This window comes from Macaca mulatta, chromosome 20 (assembly GCF_049350105.2).
Source record: "Macaca mulatta isolate MMU2019108-1 chromosome 20, T2T-MMU8v2.0, whole genome shotgun sequence".
Lineage (NCBI taxonomy): Eukaryota > Metazoa > Chordata > Mammalia > Primates > Cercopithecidae > Macaca > Macaca mulatta.
In genome coordinates, this window is record NC_133425.1 from 53,209,903 (window position 1) to 53,229,127 (window position 19,225).

At 54.3% G+C, this 19,225-nt stretch overlaps 1 protein-coding gene and 1 long non-coding RNA gene across 43 annotated transcripts in view; one reads left to right on the plus strand and one right to left on the minus strand.

Moving 5' to 3' along the window:
* The first annotated feature begins 9,624 nt into the window (after positions 1 to 9,624).
* ADGRG1 (adhesion G protein-coupled receptor G1) overlaps positions 9,625 to 19,225 on the plus strand; it is a 55,017-nt gene continuing 45,416 nt past the window's right edge. For 10 of the 42 annotated variants that reach the window (XM_015126156.3, XM_015126171.3, XM_015126165.3 and 7 more), the window contains exon 1: positions 17,993 to 18,105. The gene's annotated coding sequence lies outside the window, so the exon portion shown is untranslated. Of the gene's footprint in view, positions 10,125 to 10,236; positions 10,379 to 17,463; positions 17,711 to 17,992; positions 18,132 to 19,225 lie in introns of those variants that run through there. The other 32 variants (XM_015126161.3, XM_077983290.1, XM_015126168.3 and 29 more) reach the window with 5 other exon arrangements.
* On the minus strand, positions 16,570 to 18,975 carry LOC144338043 (uncharacterized). The gene is made up of 3 exons (XR_013411802.1): positions 18,914 to 18,975; positions 16,864 to 16,927; positions 16,570 to 16,609 (listed from the first exon to the last, which is right to left on the minus strand). It is a non-coding gene; the product is annotated as an uncharacterized LOC144338043 (long non-coding RNA).

Genomic DNA, 19,225 nt, shown 5'->3' on the forward strand with positions numbered 1-19,225 from the left:
CACAATGCTATCAGTTGGTTTGGCTTCCTAAAAGCACTGCTTAAGTGCTGGCAATAAGCCCAACACTGTGCTGTCTATGGTTGATCTCACTAAAGCTGCACAACCACCCAGTGAGGAAGAAACCTGTCACAGATGGAGAAACTGAGGCACCTAGAGGTAGGTCACTTCCTCAAGGTCACACAGCGAGGACTGGAATCCAACTCCAGGGTCCTGTGCTTGCGCCCTCCTCAGGGCTGCCTCTCCTTGCCTCTCATCCCTGCCACCTCTCAGCTTGCCCTGGAAGCATCAATTTGACATCATTGTTCACTCTGTGCAGAGCTTTTCCAAGTGGCCCCTGGGTAGCAGCCCTGTCTTTGAGTGGGGAAACAGGTCCCTGAGACAGGTGGAGACATTGCTTTTGTTTTCTGCTTATTTCACTGAATTTTATATTACAGTCATCCCCCAATATCTGTGGTGGACCAAATTGTAGGATGCTCAAGTCCTTCAGTCATGCCCCCCATGACTTGTGCAGAGGGCCGACTGTATAAGCATTTTCCTTTTATTGTGACCATATGACCATGAGCTGCGGGTGACCAGCTCTCAGTTTACTGGAACTAAGGGATTTCCTGGGAGGCAGAGCTTTCAGTGCTAAGCAGAGACAGTCCCCAGCAAAATGAGATGGTTGGTGACCCCAGAGGACAAAACTGGGTTGTGCTTTCTGAGCCATCTCCTGGCTCAGCTGAGCACTTGGACAGCTTCGGCTCTCCACTGGTCAGGCTGGACAGCCCTGTGACCGCAGCTTGTCCCTGGAGTGTCTTTTCTTCAGGACCCCTCCTGGGTAGGAGGAGACCAGGCTTTGGAGGTTCCTCAGAGGAGATGTATGGGACCTGAATACAGCTTTCCTGACCCGCCGCTCAGAGGAGCCTGCAGGGAGGTGAGATACAGACCCAGGACAGGGCTGAGGGCAGGCAAGGACCAGGGGCATGTTGGAGCTTGCTGTTTTGGCTTGCAAGAATGGTGGTTAAATTTTTAGGCATTTTGTGAGTTGGTTGTTAAACATAGCCACTGTTAAGAATTAAATTACATACACAAATTTTTTTTTTTTTTTTTTTTTTTTGAGACGGAGTCTCGCTCTGTTGCCCAGGCTGGAGTGCAGTGGCCAGATCTCAGCTCACTGCAAGCTCCGCCGCCCGAGTTTACGCCATTCTCCTGCCTCAGCCTCCCGAGTAGCTGGGACTACAGGCGCCTGCCACCTTGCCCGGCTAGTTTTTTGTATTTTTTAGTAGAGACGGGGTTTCACCGTGTTAGCCAGGATGGTCTTGATCTCCTGACCTCGTGATCCGCCCGTCTCGGCCTCCCAAAGTGCTGGGATTACAGGCTTGAGCCACCGCGCCCGGCCTACATACACAAAATTAAATTACAGTCATGCATTGCATAATGATGTTTTGGGCAATGATAGACCACATAGATGATGGTGGTCCCATAAGATTATATGGGGCTTGTAGAGAAAGCTACATACAGCACTTGATATTGGCCTTGCAGGTCAACTAGGGGGAAATGATTGATATTCAGTAATGGTGCTGGGACATTTGGCTTTCCATGTAAGAATATATACATTTTAAAATGCATCCTCTAGGCTTGGATAAGTGCACTCTATGATGTTTGCACAACAGCAAAATCACCTAATGACACATTTCTCAGAACGTGTCCTTGTTGAGTGACTCATGACTGTATATTTAAAAAGATAATAAATATTCAGAATGAAACACTTTCTGATTATTTTACCACCATCATTCATTGTAATAGATTGAATCCTCTTCCTCTTTGCCCTAAATTCCTATGTTAAAGTTCTAACCCTGAGTACTTCAGAATGTGAGCTTATTTGGAGATAAGGTCTTTACAAAAGTAAGCAAGTTAATTGGCGTTTATTAGCATGGGCCATAATCCAATATGACTGGTGTGCTTATAAAATGGGGGAATCGGGCAGAGACACACACACACAAGGAGGGCACCATGTGAAGATGAAGGCAGAGATCGGAGTGAAATTTCTACAAGCCAAGCAGTGCCAAAGACGGCCAGCCAACCACCAGAAACCAGGGGAGAGGTGTGGGACAGATTCTCTTTTATAGCCCTCAGAGGCACCAACCCTGCCGACACCTTGATCTTGGACTTCTAATGTCTAGAACTGGGAGAGAATACATTTCTGATCAAGCCACCCCGTTTGTAGCCCTTTGCTGTGATCGCCATAGCAAATGAATCCCTCTGTGCTCTTGAGGTTGCCATCTGTTGCATTTGTAGAGCAGAAAGAATGGTGAGTTTCTGTGCACCTTTTCCAAATGCTGTGCTCGTTTGCTATCTTGCAATTGGCCATGGCAGAAGTATTTATGTATTACAACTTTCCTTTTTTTTTTTTTTTTTTTTTTTTTTAGGTAGAGATTGGGGCGAGTCTCAGTAGGTTGCCCACGCTAGTCTTAAACTCCTGGTCTCAAGCGATCCTCGCACCTTGGCCTCCCAAAGTGTTGAGATTACAGACACTGCACCTAGTCAGAGAATATTAAAACCATGGAAATCTGCAAATGTTACAAATCAGGACTTGCTTTGTTGTTTTGTTGATTGTCTAGATAGAGTTGACAAAGTGATGAAATGTTATTACGGCACATTCCATGCAATCGATATGTCATGTCTGTAGCAGTTACATCATGAACAGCACAAACAATTTGAAAACCATGATCGGATTCAGCCAACTATTCAAAACCTGTATTCAAAATCAGATTCAGCAAAGATTCCAGTATCTGAAGACTATTATCCCACTTGGCAAAAAATTGCTCACGTCATTGATGGACAAATGAGATACTGACATATCTTTGCTGTTTCCCTTTTTCTTTGTTAATGTAAATGAAAAATAGCAATATAGGTATCCAAACAACACTTAGAGAGCCAGTTGTTAATGTTTAGTAGCCCACCACTAATGTGGGGTGGAGGAGGCCAGCTCTGGCCCGTCCAGGACTGAGGGGCCCAAGGCTGCAGGGCCTGCACGGGTGGGTGGACCGACTGCCTGCCTTTCAGCTGCTCTGGGTAGACCAGTTCCAGTGTCTCCTCCCTGGGAGTGGGGTAGGGGGGCTGCCTTCCTACCCTCTACCCTGGGGGGCTTCTGTAAGGCTTCTGCTTGGTCCCTAGTGACCTCTGGCTATCAGGATCCTGTGGTGTTAGCAGCTGAATTTATTTTTCTTTTTTCTTTTCTTTTTTTTTTTTGAGACGGAGTCTCTCTCTGTCGTCCAGGCTGGAGTGCAGTGGCACGATCTTGGCTCACTGCAAACTCCACCTCCTAGGTTCAAGCGATTCTCCTGCCTCAGCCTCCTGAATAGCTGGGATTACAGGCGTCCACCACCACACCTGGCTAATTTTTTGTATTTTTAGTAGAGACCGGGTTTCATCATGTTGGCAGGCTGGTCTCGAACTCCTGACGTCAAGTGATCCGCCTGCCTTTGTCTCCCAAAGTGCTGGGATTTAGGCATGAGCCACTGCGCCCAGCCAGCAGTTCAATTTCTTGATGGGGAAGTAAGAGAAGAAATTAAAAATCAATGAAGTAATTAATCAAAGTAATTCAGTAAATATGAAGACAAATATATGTAATGAAAGGGCAATGAAGAAAGCAAACTAAAAAACAAAAGAGTGGAGATAATTATGCCTGGTCTGGCATGCAGGAGAGGCTGCTGGGCCTAGCATTGATCAATAGCCTTTATCTCGTCAGAGCAGAGCTGAGTCCTTCAGCTACCCTCCTTGAAATATAAATTGGTCCCCTCACTCCCTGTTTGAATCCACCCATAGCTTTCTGCTGCCCTGGGACTAAAACTGTGCTTCCGTTTCTGTCTTCACAGCCCAGCTCTTTGCCCTCATCTCTTTTGCCTCTGTGCTCCAGTCACAATTACCAGATGCTAGTTTCTCCAACATGCTGAGGATATTCCTCACTCTGAGCCTTTGCACATGCTGTTCCTTCTGCCTGGTGTGCTGAGCCCCAGGCCCACTCTTTCCAAGGCTGGCTCCTCCTTAGCCATCAGGACCTTGTTACAAACGTCACCTCCTCCAAGAAGCCTTCCCTAATTACCTGGCTAAAGTGAATTTTCTATTTCATTTCATTTTCACTCTTTCGTTGTTTAGGCTGCTTTTTAAATTGCCCTCCCATTACATGTATTTGTCTTCATATTTATTGAATTATTTGATTAATTACTTCGTTGATTGTTTAATTTTTTACCTTACTTCCTCATCAAGCTATCAGCTCCGTGAAGGCAGGGATGGTTTCTGGGCTCTGTCATGTATGCAGAGCCCAGCTTGAGGCCTGGCACTTGGTGGGCACTTAGGAAGTGTTCGTTGAATGTATGAATAAAATACATTCACTGAGAAACTGTATGACCTAGAGATAAATCATGGACCTATGGTCCAACAGAGATATGGATTCAAGTCCTGTCACTGGCACTGATTGCTGGTGTGCTCTGGGGCAGGTTCCTAAATCTCTTTAGGCCTCAGTCTCCCTGTCTATAACCCCCTATGTAATTCCCTTCAAATGATTGTTATGGTGATTAAATAAATCAATCCATGCAGTTTTAGGAATGGACCTGCCACAGAGAGGTGCTTGGGAGTGTTGGATGTCAGTCTTCTTATAAGTGAAGGGATGTGGGACTTTGGGGTTCAGGGGTTCAGGGGTTCAGAGCCTGACTTCCTATAAAAGAGGATGGGGGAACTCCAAGAGGACTTCTTGGAAGAAGGGGCACTTGAACTGGGCCATAAAGGGGGGTGGATGGCATTTCTCTAGGCAGAGATGACAGTAGGGAGATGAGGAGCCAGGAGGGACATCTGGTCCCAGAAAGAGATCTGCGGGTAGGCCAGGCCTGCTCTGGGGCTGGGAGGAGAGCCACTGGGTGCCAGGGATATGCTCAGTGTGAACTGCTTTGTTCTAGGCCACAGCCTCTGCCCCCTAGTCTTGACATTTGGTTTTCACCTGTTTCCTCTGTGTAATTGACACAGCAGCTGTTGACTCTGAGGAGGCATGGGGAGGCCTGGCTGAAAATGCCCCCAGAAGAGGTGACTCAGTTGCTCCTATCTCGACCCTGGCAGAACTCAGGTAACTCAAAACACAGGGCAAACCTGGAGAGGCCCCTGATGCCATGCCAGGACAGCTCTGCAGTGTCACGGAACACACGGAAGTGGCCTGATGCTACTGACTCATGGAGGCTTGGTGGATTGCTCTGAGTTGTTTTCGGTCACCCTCCATCTCCTTGTCTGTAAAACGGGGATAGGCACTCCTCAGAGCTGCTGGGTCTGTCAGGGGAGCCTTTCGGTTGGCACCGAGTGTTTCAGAGTGGTTCTGTGTCCCCTCGGCCCCAGGTGTCTTCATGTGATTCGCTTGAAAACACAGAAGGACAGGTCCTGTCATTATTCCCATTTCACAGATGAGGAACACTGAGGCTCAGAGGAGGGCCCTGACCTGCTCAGTACCACACAGCTGGAGAGTGATAGACCCAGGGCTGGAGTCAGACCCCAGACAGTGCACAGGTGGATGATCACGTATTGACAGAACTTGGGTGTGACCACAGGATACAGAGAGTGGAGAACTGATCTGATGAACTGATTGCAGGAGGCATGGTAATACCATTTCCTTTCTAGAAAGCATGGTGAGGATGGTGGGGCTGATCCTAGTGCTGGCTGCAGAGCAGTGGCATGGAGACCACCTTCCAGATGTGGCCAGAATGCAGGAAAGTTTTCCTATTGTTCTAATATGAGGAGGCAACACTGCAGCCAGAATGGTTTAAAAGGTCAGTAATTTATTTTTATTTTTATTTTTTGAGACAGAGTCTCTCTCTGTCACCCAGGCTGGAGTACAGCAGCACAATCTCGGTTCACTGAAACCTCTGCCCCCTGGGTTCTAGTGATTCTCCCGCCTCAGGCTCCCAAGTAGCTGGGACTACAGGTGTGCACCACCATGTCTGGCTACTTTTTTGTATTTTTAGTAGAGACAGCGTTTTGCCATGTTGGCCAGGCTGGTCTCAAACTCCTGGCCTCAAGTGATCCACCCACCTCAGCTTCCCAAAGTGCTGGGATTACAGGTGTAAGCCATTTCGCACAGCCCAAAGGTTAGTAATTTAAATTCTCCTCTGGATTTTGATGTGGCAAATGTTTACTGAGCACTCAGCCACGTGCCAGCCATGGGTGGAAGCGCTTAGCATTCGTTTAGTCCTCACAACTCCATGGATAGATACTGCTATCACGTCCATTCTGCAGATGAGCAGACTGAGGCTAAGGGAGATAAACCAGCCGGTCAGTGGAGCTGGATGCCGACCCCAAGGCTCATCACACCTCTGCTGCCTGCTCTGTGGACTGTTTGTTTTCTAAATAAATCTAAGGCCCTGGTACCCAGTAGTTGCTGTGCAAATATCAGGTTAGTGGATGCATACATGAATTAGTGAAAAATGGCCCAAGTGAAATAACCTGTGAGTAGGAAGAGATTTTAGAGACCATTTAGACCTCCCTGTAGATGTGGCAAGTGTCTTATCTGCAATGCCCTAGCTGAACGACTCCTTGGCTTCCCTCTGAGACAGGTAGCTCACCCCCTGACCTTGTGGACGGCACCAGCTCTCAGAGGGAGCAGGGAGGCTGAGCCTGCAGCTCTGCTGGAGCACAAGACATCAGAGTTGGGGACCCTTCCTGCCCCTCCACACCTCCTAAGTGCCCCAAGAGGGAAGGAGTCTGCATTTCCTGAGGCCCTCCACTGAGGGGGGGTGAGGGGTGTGCAGGCTGAGACTGGCTTGGTAAGGGGCCTGGAGTCCTGGTGGGAGTTCTGGAGTCAGACTGCCTGGGTGGAACCTCCATTGTGTTCCTGAACCCCCGTGCCCTATCTGTAAAATCCACATTATAAAGTGGCTCCCTGAGGTCAGGAGTTTGAGACCAGCCTGGCCAACGTTGTGAAACCCCATCTCTACTAAAAATACAAAAAGTAGCCAAGTGTGGTGACACATGCCTATAATCCCAGCTACTTGGGAGGATGAGGCAGGAGAATTGCTTGAACCCAGGAGGCAGAGGCTGCAGTGAGCCAAGATCGCATCACTGCACACCAGCCTAGGGGACAAAGTGAGACCCCATCTCAAAAAAAAAAAAAAAAAGTTGTAAAGTGGCTTCTGCCTCTTGGGGTATGGTGAGGAGTCCGTGGGCTGATCCCTGTAATGGGCCTAGCACAGTGCCTGGTTGCCAGGATTACATAATAGCTTTATTATTATCATCTATGGCCACCAGACATAGAACTGGACACTCTGGCTCTACCCCTTCATCCCAGGGGTGCTGGGCTAGGTCCTGGATTGGTGGTGGGGAAGGAGTCCCAGAGACAAAGCCCTCACCTCACAAATGCTCCCTAGGTACCTGCTGAAGCAATTTCCTGACGCTGTCTCTTTTCTTCCCTTTATTTTTATTTTATTTTATTTTATTTTATTTATTTATTTGAGACAGAGTTTCACTCTCGTTGCCCAGGCTGCAGTGCAATGGCACAATCTCAGCTCACTGCAACCTCCGCCTCCTGGGTTCAAGCGATTCTCCTCCCTCAGCCTCCAGAGTAGCTGAGATTACAGGCACGCGCCACCACCCCTCCTACTTTTGTATCCTTAGTAGAGACAGAGTTCACCATGTTGGTCAGGCTGGTCTCGAGCTCCCGACCTCAGGTGATCCACTCGCCTCGGCCTCCCAAAGTGCTGGGATTACAGGCGTGAGCCACTGCGCCTGGCTTCTTCCCTTTACTTTTAGAAGGCAGACAAGGCAAAGGCATGTGCCCTCATTTACTAGATGATCTGAGGCACAGAGAGGTTAAGAAACCTCCCCAGATGCACCTAGCAAGTGAAGGTCCCAGCCCAGGGTCTCAGGCCCAGCCCCTGCTGCTCTATCACAAGCCAGGGGCCCTGAGGCCAGAGGGCATGGGGGATGGAGCATGGGTGTCAGGGGTGGAGGAGTTGCCAGCGGATAGACAGGAAGTCACTGGGACTCCCCTGGTGTTCTTATCGGGGTAGGTGGCATCTCTGGGGCTGTGGGGAAACCCTGGAGCCTAGAGGTCAGGCTGTCATCCCGCAGATCCCCCTTTCTCTGATACTCCACCTCCCTTCTGGTACCCCAACCCTGTCTGTACTCAAGCAGGAGACTCGTAGGGCAGAGCAGGCCTGCAGGCCCATGGTGTAGCAAAGGTGGCATCGGCTGTTGGGAATTTGCCATGGGGAACAGGGGCAAGAGGAAGCTGGGACTAGGAATGCCAGTGGGGTCTGGGCTGGTCTCCAGGAATGGATCTGGGCTGTGGCCAGCAGATACCCCTTCTTTACCACCTTGGGGAGTCAGAGAGGGATCCAGTCCAGACCTGGCTCCACCAGACCTGGATTCATCTCTGCTCCCATCTGACCATCTGTCCACCCATCCCTGTTTCACCTCTTGCGTCTCACCTCTACCTCAGCTCCTTTTTTCAGCCGTGGAATCGAGCTGGCCTCCTCCTCCTTGCTTCTTAAACACCAAGCCCGGGCCTCGAGGGATGTCCCAAAGGCCACTTTCCTCACCATATTCAGTCCTCATGTTTCACTTCCCAGAGAGCATCTAAGCTGCCCCACCCCACCTCCATCACTCTTTCCCCTTTCCTGGCTTAATTTTGCTCCATAAGTCTTACCACTGGATTTATTTGTTTATTTATTTGAGACGGAGTCTCACTCTGTCACCCAAGCTGGAGTACAGTGTCACAATCTCGGCTCACTGCAACCTCCTCCTCCCGGGCTCAAGCAATTCTCCTGCCTCAGCCACCTGAGTAGCTGGGACTACAGGTGTGTGCCACCATGCCTGGCTAATTTTTGGTATTTTTAGTAGAGACAGGGTTTCACCATGTTGGCCAGGCTGGTCTCGAACTCCTGATCTCAGGTGATCCGCCTGCCTCAGCCTCCCAAAGTGCTGGGATTATAGGTGTGAGTCACTGCACCCCACTGCCACTGGATATATTTAATACTTATTTGCTTATTCATTTCTTGTATCTCTGCCCACAGTTCTGAGGGCAGAGCTTTCTGTGTTTTCTTGGCTGCAGGATCCCCCATGCCTGGCACAGGGCCTGGTGCACAGCAGGCCCTCAATAGACACTCGCGGAAGGCATGGTTCATCCCCTGCCTGTCCGCACTTCCATCCATCCACTGTCTGTGCTTTCTTCCCACACTTCTTCACCCATCAATCACCCAGAATTTCTCAATCCCAGGCCCTGTGCTGGTTCTCAAGTTTGGTGCGCTAGCAGGGCACACAGATCAGGAAAGAAAGAATTCCCACACTTAGGGGTTGGTCCCAGTCGGGGGGGAGCCTGGGGGACTGTGGGAGAAGCAGTGGGGTGAGGGGAGGTGAGGGAAGGTTCCTAGGGTGCATTTAGGTGCATGCAGCACCTCGCACCAGCTGTGACCCACAGCGGCACCTGACAGAGACTTTGTAGAATAAATCAGCCATTGCCCAGATGGCTTCTAGAAGGGGTGGCGGGGCTCAGACGGTGTTCTCAATGTTGGGGATGTGACATAGGAATCAGAAAGCATCTGGAGGAGGGGTGCCTGGGTGTGAGAGCTTGAGAAACTTCCCCTGGAGAATTGCCGGACTGAGACAAGGAGTGAAGGGTGGGGCAGGGGCCAGGGAGGCAGGGTTAGGGGTGAGTGGGCCAGGGCTGCCTGGAGGACTCCACTCAGCACCCTCCCAGGACACCTGGAGGAGTGGCCGCTGAGCTCTTTCCAGGAAGAGGCTTCCATCCCTGCCCCTTTTTCTACCTCAGTTCTCCCTTTGTCCGGTGTCCTGCAGGAGCCTGGACACTCAGAGAGCAGAACGAGTAGGACTCCCCATCCCCCTCACTTCCCGCCTCCTGACCCCACCAGCTGCTGGCCGGGGCCTGTTTTTATTACAGGCAGGTGAGTCTGGGCCCAGGATTCCAGGCGGGGCCTGGACTGAGGGAGGAGGCAGGAAGAAACTCACAAAGAGTTGGCAGATTACGGATGGAGGGCAGCATCTCCCAACAGCCTGGGCGGCCGCTGAGACCCTAAAACAACCAAGGACTCCCCCAGGCTCATCCAGCAGCCTCTGCTTCCCAGGAAAGAGGCGCTGAAGTCCATGGAGAGGTGAGGGGTGGGGGGCTCAGCACCTACGGGCCGGGTTGGCCCCTGCAAGGACACCTGGGAACAAGAGAGGGTGGCAGCTGCAATGGCTGTGGGGCAGCCGGAAATGGAGCGAGACAGGCAGGCGGAGCCTCACCTGGGGCTGCCCGCCAGCCCAGACAAGCTCAGACTGGGTGCCTGTGGCCCTGGGAGGAGGTGGAAGGGGAGGAGCAGGCCACACAGGCATAGGCCGGTGAGGGACCTGCCCAGACCTGGAGGTAAGAGATGGGTGGGGGACAGGGGTGGGAAAGATAAGTGGGGTGCCGCTGCCAGCCTGTCCCCTTGACCTTGGCCATCCCTCAGGTCTAGTTCAATGCCCTGAGGGTCCCGATGTGTGTGGCCTGGCCCTTGGCCTGTTCAGGGTACTGGGCGTCTCTCAGCGGAGGCCCTGGCTGTTCTGGGGTTACCCCTTGCAGTGCACAGCGTGGCCGGGCATGCTGGCATGGTGGTCATCCTGGCACCGGGAAGCTGGCAGGTGTGAGGTGTGTTCCCGGTGTCCAGAGGAGGACACTGCAGGACGCAGGGCAAGGGTGACGCTGTGGAGCCTGAGTGTGGACGGGAGGCGGGCGGCAGGACCTGAAGCCTCCTGCCTGCTTTCTGCAGCGCCCTGAGCAGCTTCCTGTTGGGATCCCACGGAAACTGGTTTGGGAGCAGGTTGGCCGAGGTTGTTTGACTTTTGACGGGTGAAGAAGGCAGCCTCCCCTGGCGAGCCAAGTGGAAGGAACGGGGTACAGGCCTGGGGGTGTGCCTGGCCAGTGGCCAGCAGAGGGTCCCCCTGCTCCCCCCAGTTCCCTGCACCCAGCAGCACAGCCCTCCCTGCCCTGGCTGCAAGAGGCAGGAGAACTTCAAACGGTCCCTCCCTCCACCGGCTGCTTGTCTCTTCTGGGCCAGGCCCCTCAATGGTGGCTGAGGACTCTTTGGAACAGGGTACTGTTGTGGAAGAAGGGGCCCGGCCCTGCCACTGCCTCCTGTGGGGCCCTGGGCCAGGCTTCCCTTCCCTCCAGGCCTGTTTTCCTGTCTGTTCCATGAAGGAGATGCAGGGGCACTGGTCTGTAAACCCATAAGCTGCAGCAGTAGGCCCCTCGCCTGGTCTCACGGGCCACACACGCCAGCCACCAGAGGTGGGTGTCTGGAGTTGCGGGTGGGATGCTGGCACCATGCCTTCTCTACCAACTTGGCTCCCTGGGGTGTGTGGGCAGCAAATGGGCCCCCCGCATTCCCTCTGTTAATTAGGCAGCACCTGCTAATGAGTGGCTATCATCATTGCTCCATTACGCCTTCTGAGCCATCTGTGCCCCAGCACTTAGGGGGAGACCCCAGGGGCTCCTGGCTGCTGGGCAGAGGCACATGCAGAAGGCGGCATTTCTGGGATGTGTTGGGGGACTGGGCGCTCCGTGGGCTTTCCACAAAGTAGTTTCAACTTCTGCTCTTCATTTTACCAAGAGAGAAGTGGTGGCAGTCCTGGTGTCCAGGTGAGGAAACAGTGGCGCCCTGTTTATGATTCTCCCAGTGGGAGGTCTCTTGTAGCCAATACCTTAACACATTCTGTGCTGGGCACTGATGGGGTGTGTGTATGTGTGTAGGGAGTGGGGGTGGAGGTGGGGTGCACAGGGAGATCAAAGCTGACATCCGGGGACACTGTGGCATCGAGTGAGATGATACACAGTCCTCTCGAGATGGACCAAGTCCTGCCATCTTTGCACACTGCCGTGCCGCCTTGTGGGTAGTCACTAAACCTCTCTGGGTCTCATTTGGCTCCCTTGGCACAGGAGCGATGATGCCTCACTGCCTGACCAGAGGCACCTGACCCAGGTCTGGCATCCGAGCAGCTGCTGCTCAGACCTCACAGGCCAGGGCCAAGGATGCTGCTGATGCAAGAGGCACAATTTTAGAGGCAAGAGCAGCAACTGGGATGGTCTTGAGGTAAGGGGTCTTGCTGGTGACCCCATGCCAAGGCTGGGACCCCTAGTTCAGGAAGGGAGGCTTCTACAGAGGAGTCAGAAGCCTCTCCTGCTGCCCTCTCCACTGGGGGAATTTGGATTTTAAAAGAGAACCCAAGCTGGGCGTGGTGGCCCACCTGTAATCCCAGCTCCCCGTGAGGCTGAGGTGGGAGGATCATGTGAGCCCAGGCGTTTGAGGCTGCAGGGAGCTCTGACTGCACCACTGCACTCCAGCCTGGGCGACAGAGCAGGATCCTGTCTCAAAAAAAAAAAAAAAAAGAGAGTGGGGAGTTCATGCTAAACCAAACATACAGCAGTGGCAGTGACAGGTTCTCCAAGATAGACGGATATCCCCGTTTTACACATGAGAATGCTGAGGCACAGAAAGGTCAAATTTGATGCAAAATCTCACGGTTGGCTATTCGGAGGGCTTTAGGGTGACGCTGGTGGCATCTAGGTGGAGTGATGGGCAGTTTGGAGCCTCCCAACCACTGGCGCTCCTCCAGAGCGCAGGGATCCTCCCAGGAGCCACACTCAGAGGAGGGGCTGTGCTTCTGGCTCCAATCCCCTGAGCTGCAGAGGGCACCGTGACATCCAGGGATGTGTAGAGTCTCACCCAAGAACCCAGACTTCTGGACGCCCAGCCGTGCACACTGCAAGAGGGGCCCAGGCTGGCAGGCATATGACTGGGTGAGGAAAGGGCTTGATAGAGGTGGCCCAGCCTTGCTCTGGGCTCAGGGCCTTCTGAAGGCTGGGAGCAGGGGTATGGCCAGAATGACCTATTCTGGATGGATCCAACCTTCCTGCCAAGTGCTCTTGGGAGGTAGGCAAAAGGTCAGACATTCCGTCATGCTTAGGGAGAGGGGTTGGCCATGCTGCCTACCTTCTATCTCGGGCAGCGGGGCACCCAGGCGTGCCTTCCCCGCTGGGGAGGTCAGCAGATGGGGGTGGGCCTTGGAGGCCCAGCCAGCCTGAACCCTAAGGAACTGCATTCTGCAGTGGCCCCTCCCTGGCAGGGCAGGGACAGGGTGACCCTGGGGGAGGGAGAACGTCTGCCTGCATCGGGCTCAAGGCCATTTTTTGTTGGCAGGTGGTCAAGATGCCATTGGAACCAAGAAGCGGGTATGGAGGGAAAAGCAGGACTGAAATAAGGCAGCTGTAACCCTGCGTGACCTGTCAGCCCCTTTCCCTCTCTGAGTCTCAGTCTTCTTGTCTCACAAATGGGGAAATCCTCCTTGACAGAGTTGTGGGGAAAAACGCGTCACCTGCCTAGCACAGTATAAGTGTTCAACAGAGGTCCACCTGCTCCAAGTCTGGAACTTTCGGGGGGTGGGGTGGATAGAGGCCAGTGCTGCAGCCAGGTGTGGACACAGGAGCCTGACTGGCATCCGGGCAGTGCCTCCTCCCTGACCACAAGCTCCAGCGCTTTTGAAACCAGATGCAGGTTAAACATGGGCAGGGCACCTGCCCAGGCTCCACTCACCAAGGGAGCCAGCTAGATGGAGTCTGTCCTTGGAACTCCAAATAAGGTATCAGAAAATAGGCTTGGACCTGGGCACGCTCGCCCCTCCTGTGTGCCCAGCCTTTCATTCTATCATCTGAACTGGCACCGACCTCTTGCATCCCAAGGCTAGACCTGAAGCGCCATTAGATTTGTCCCATTTTAGCGGTGAGGATGACCTTGCTTCCCCCGCATCTCGGCTAGGCCAGGCTCCCTGCTTTTTCCCCGACTGGGGGATGGGCAGTGCATGGGGGAGGCAGGCCTAGGGAACCAGACACACAGCTCCCTTTGTGAAGGAGGCTGAGTCACATGTGCAACGCAATCCCTGTCGGGCCCTGGGGCGGGTGTGATGGGAGATGGCGTTATCATGGGACTGTGGGTACCCCCACGCCTGTGTCCCGGAGGCTTTCCCACAGGAGATAGCAGGGAGATGGCTGGGAACACTGGCCGCCAAACACACGGTCTGAGCTCAGGTCCTGACTCTGTTGCCGACTTGCTGCAAAGCTTTGGGAAGGTCCTCTGTCTGAGCCTCAGTTTTCATCTCTGTGAAATGGGAATGATCATCACTGTTTTGTGGAGGAGGTAGTAGATGTGAAAGGGTTCTGCAAACTGCAAATGGTGGAGTGCCGGGCCTTTGGCATTCATGTGGGCTTTATGATGATAATAATGATGTTGGCAAAGGTTTATTGAGCACCTACTGTGTGCCAGGCATTGTGCTCAATGATTTACATAGTCACTCCGCTTGCAAGGGGAGAAGCCTGGATGTGAACAGCTCTTGTCTAAAAATACCCACCTCTGAGGCTGGGTGCAGTGGCTCATACCTGTAATCCTAGCACTTTGGGAGGCCAAGGTGGGAGGATTGCTTGAGCCCAGGAGTTCAAGACTAGCGTGGGCAACATAGCAAGACCCTGTCTCTCCAAAAAATACAAAAGTTAGCCTGGTGTGGTGGGACATGCCTATAGTCCCAGCTACTTGGGAAGTTGAGGTGGGAGGATCGTTTCAGCCCAGGAGATTAAGGCTGTAGAGAGCTATGATTGCATCACTACATTCCAGCAAGGGCAACAGAGCGAGACCCTGTCTCGAAAACAAACAAAAAACCCACTTCTGAGCTGGCAGTGGTTGCTCATGGCCATTTGCACAGGTAGGGACATCTTTTCACTGTTTGCTATGCTGGTTCCCACTAAATGCTGCGGCTCTGGCTGGAGGGTTAGAGGTAGAACAAGGGGCTGAAGACCTCCTCCTAACCCTCCCAGCCTCCCCATGTCTTCCTGCTCCCCCAGGCCTCAGTCACAGCAGACAGTAAGGATGCCCTAACCTCTTATCCCTGTCCTGAGGCCGTCATGTTCTTGGAGATCTCCTACCTCCCTGGCAGCCCCCTCTCTGCCTCCTTTGCAGGCCACTCTGAATAACAGTGTCCTGGCCAATGCATCAGGGTGCCCATTGTCTGCCAGGCCTGGGCTGCAAGATTTACGCATGTGGCCTCATTTAACTGCCCCAATAGGAGGTGCTATTTTGGTCCCCACTTGGCAGGTGAGGAGATAAATGGATGGAGAGATGCTTGCCCAAGTCATCCAGCTGGCCGGCTGGGAGTAGAGGCCAGCTGGCCTGAACCCAGAGTCTGTGATCAGAGACTCCGGGCTCAGAGAGGGGGCAGCAGCATTGCCCCCTCTCCTCTGTCCCTCAAATGAAGGGCTTCCTGCACCTTCAGCTTTCTGCTCTGTTATAGAAAGGCATGGGTACCTCCCTGTACCTCGATTCCCCTTCTGTAAAGTGCGGATAGACTGTTGTGAAAACCGAAGGAGAAGATGAAGTGCCTAACAGGGGCCAGATCCCTGGTGTCCTGTGTTTGGTTACAACCCACACACCTGGAGGCCCAGCCAGGTCCAAGCTGTGCGATCTTGGCTAAGTTACTTCATGTCTCTGACCATCTCTAACATACAAGTGGTACCCAGCCCACAGGGTTGTGTGGATAAAATGAGAATGATCTCCATAAGCAGAGCATCTGACACCATAAAACCTCCAGACATAGCAGGTTACTATTAGTCCTGTTATCAGCACTCATAACAGACAGTGTTGTGTTTAATAATTCATTGAATTTCTCCCCGTTTACTCCCAGAGCCCCCCTGGATGCTGAATACCAACTCTGGGTATCACTGTGATGAGAGCCAGGCTTGTCTCCCTAGCTAGGCTCAGAGCTGGGGGCCTGCTTCCTCACCTGCCTGCCCCTAGCTCCTAGGAGGTCTCTGCAAAGCCGGACGGTGAGACAGGCAGGCAGAGCTGGGCAGCCAACTCCTGCCCAGCCAGGCGGCCCGATAGGCCTCTCCTATGTGGCCAGAGTGGCAGCTGGCTCTGCACTGTCTTCAGCCATCTGCAGAGAGAGTGGTGCCTGCAACTCTCCATCTGTGCTCTTCTGGTTGGCACCCTCTGTGGGGTGTGTGTGTGGTGGTGGGGGAGGGGGACAGCTGCCCTGTGGACCTGGTCCCTGGGGAACAGCTGAGGCTGCCCCGGTTACCAATTGATCAGGCCCTGAAGGACTGACCTTGGGGAAACTGAGGCAGAGGTGGTGGTATGTCAGGGACTCCGCATCCTCCGCTGGATAACTCATTTGCCCTCCCTTGTTAGTAGGCCCCCCAGTTTAGGCTGGTCCCTGCTGCTTTGGCAATAAGGGAGTCCCACTGTAGCCCTGGGAGGGAGCAGAGGGTCTGACATGGGCCCAGTGCCCACTGTGCCTCCCTGCCCCAGGCATTGGCCCACAGCCTGGACTGGGGGCTGTGAATGTGGGGAGCACAGTACTATTTTCTAGAAGCTCTCACCTTGTGGCCTCCCTGCACCCCACGGGGTGGCTTTGTGGCCCTTCCTTTCTGCAGCTTGATTTCAGGCAGGTAGGTGAGGAGCGCAGTTCACCTGCGGCAGCCCCGGCTCCTAGGCTGCCTGAGACGTTCCATTCATTCTTCTTCCACGTGGCATCAGGAAGCTTTTCCAGGCCCCCTCGTTTAGAAGGCAGATCTCTGCCGGAGAGAAGGAATCTCAAGTTCCCCAAGCATCCACGTGTCCAGGCCCCAGGCCGAGGCCTGGGGAGCTGGATTGCTGAGTGGTTAGGAGCCAGACCTCCTGTGCCCCCGCCATCCCAACTCGGGCACCTCCCTGCTGTGTGATCTTGGGCAGGTTCATTCCCATCTCTGAGCTGCATGTCTCTGCCTTAAGTTCCCTCTTCTTCATCACCACATTCACAGGGAGTATTTATTGAGGGCTTGGCAAGTACCGGGCGGCGGCGCTGGTCTGAGCAGCAGGTTTGACTTCCCTCCACTGCCAGGGGCGCTCTGGAGCTGGAATGCAGACGGTGATCAGCGAGTGTAATTACTGTTGTTGTCACCACTCACCCTTCTGACACTGTAAAATCCTCCCAGCATGTCTGACTGAGGAATCATCTATCCTCATTGCTTGGAGGAGGGCAGACGGGAGCCTCTGCACGGAGTGTGAGTTATCCAGAGCCTCTTGACTTGAGAAGGGCCCTGAACCCCAACAGCGGGAGGCGCTGCTGACAGAGGAATGGCCAGAAAGGGGATGGGGCATGGCCTATTTCCACTCTCTGAGCTTTTGGGGCCATTGGGAATGGCTCTTCACCCAGGCCTCGGTTTCCCCTTTGGCTCAGCAGATGGATTAAAGGAGGCTGTTTCTAGAAGCCCCTGGGAACTCAGAATCCAAAATGACTTGGGATATTGAAACTGCGGGTGCTTGAGGAGCACTGAGAGGGGAGACGGGTCACCCCCTAGAGGGGACGCGGGTCAGCCGGTCCGTCGTGCGTGGCCTGGCTGGCCTCCTGCCCGGCTGCCTGTCACCCGCTCCCTCCTGACTGCCTTCCGCTCTGCCGGTCAGCACTGGCTCCCGTCGGCTGCCAAGGAGGCTGGACTCTCCTTCAGGAAAGGGTAGTTGTCGCCCTGACTTGGGGGGTGGGTGGACAGCATCCAGGACCCTGTTGCCGTGGCAACCCTGGCCTCTCTGTGGGAACTTTGGGGATACTGGCCCTGGGAAGCCACAGATGGAGGCTGAGGAAGCAGAGTGATCCCCGGCCCCTGCCTGTCCCTGAAGTCTGTCTGCCTGGATGAGGGGTGAGGCTGAGGTGCCCCCTTGCCCGGCGCTGAGTCATGGGCATCCCCCAGGGTCACTGCCTCAGCGCTCTCAGCCCTGCCCCCTCCTGGTCTCCCTCTGAGAAATCCATGACTCACGTATATCGTCCGTCATCCCCAGTCGAGCTCAGGGAGGAGGGAGGAGCCCAGCTGGGGCAGGAGGGGGGTGTCTCCCCACCAAACACACCCGGTCCCTCCCTCTCCGCACTAGCTGCCTGCCCTGCCCTGCCGTAGGAGATGGGCTGGGAGCCTCCCACACTCTCCAGCTCACTCGGCAGGCAGCGGGGACCAGGGCTGGCAGGTTAAGCCTCTGGGGGTGGATCCTGAAAGGTGGTCCAGCCGCCTGGCCCTGCGTGGGACCTTCCACCTGGCAGCAGGTACCCAAACATGGGCTGGACAGCAGGTGGGAAGAGGAATAGTGTGTGAGTGTGAGTGTGGGTGTGTGCATCCATGCACGGGTGGCTGTTGGGCAGTGGGTAGGGGTGGTGGGGAAATGGGGAAATGGGGGGGGGTCTTGGTATCTTGCTGGGATCTAGCCCAGATCAGCATGGCTGTGGGGGGTCTCTAGAGTCGGGGTGGACCCACAGGGAGATGCCTGGGAAAGGGCTGGGGCCAAGGGGGAGCGGCACGTCCCAGGGCTCCCAGGCATTTCGTAGCAGGGGAAACTCAGAGTGGTGTAGTCACTGGGCCCAGCAAGCTGGGGTCTGCTCTCTGGGCTGTGAGATCAGTGCTCCCACCACACAGGTGGGAGAACCAAGGCTCTGGGAGGGCAGGTGGCTTGCCCAGGGTCACCTAGCACATCCAGGGATAGAAAGCCGGGGCCCGGGCTCAGGGAGGAGGGAGCACTTGAGGGGACTCCTGAGGGCAGCTTTCCTGCAGCTGCTCCTGGGGCTGGGTCCGGGGTCCCCACTAAGCTAGGGACAGCTGTGCTCTTCATCACCAAGGCCAGCTTTGGGAGGAGGTGGCCCCGCAGGGTCTCTGAACATGGGGCACCTGGGTGAGAGTCCTGGAACTGGTGACACGCAGACGGAAAGCGCAGGCTGCGGGCTGAACACCCTGTCGGTTGCCACCAGACCTCAGGGCTCTGGCTGCCTGGGACTGATAGGACTTCCCACCCTGGTCCCCGCGGGGGCTGGGGGTGTGTAGGAAACCGATGGTTCCTGTCCTCCCCCATTCCCAACTCACCTCCGCTGTGTGGTAGAGTTGGGGGGTCTCCCAGCGCCCCACCAGGAGGGGCTTGGTGCTCATTTTACTGAGTGGGGAGGAGGGGATGGGCCAAGGCAGGGCCGTCCCACTCCCCACCAATGTGGAGCAACTGTGGCCTGGAGTCCACGGGCTGGGTAGAAATAGCCTTTGTGGCTCCTTCAGCGGACCAAGGAAGTTATTTATAGAAGCATTTATTGAGCGCTTACTGTGCACTCTGTACTCTGTTGGGGACATGGCCGTGAGCAAGGCGAATAAGGTATCTCAGAGCTCGTGAGTGGCCCAGACCCCAGA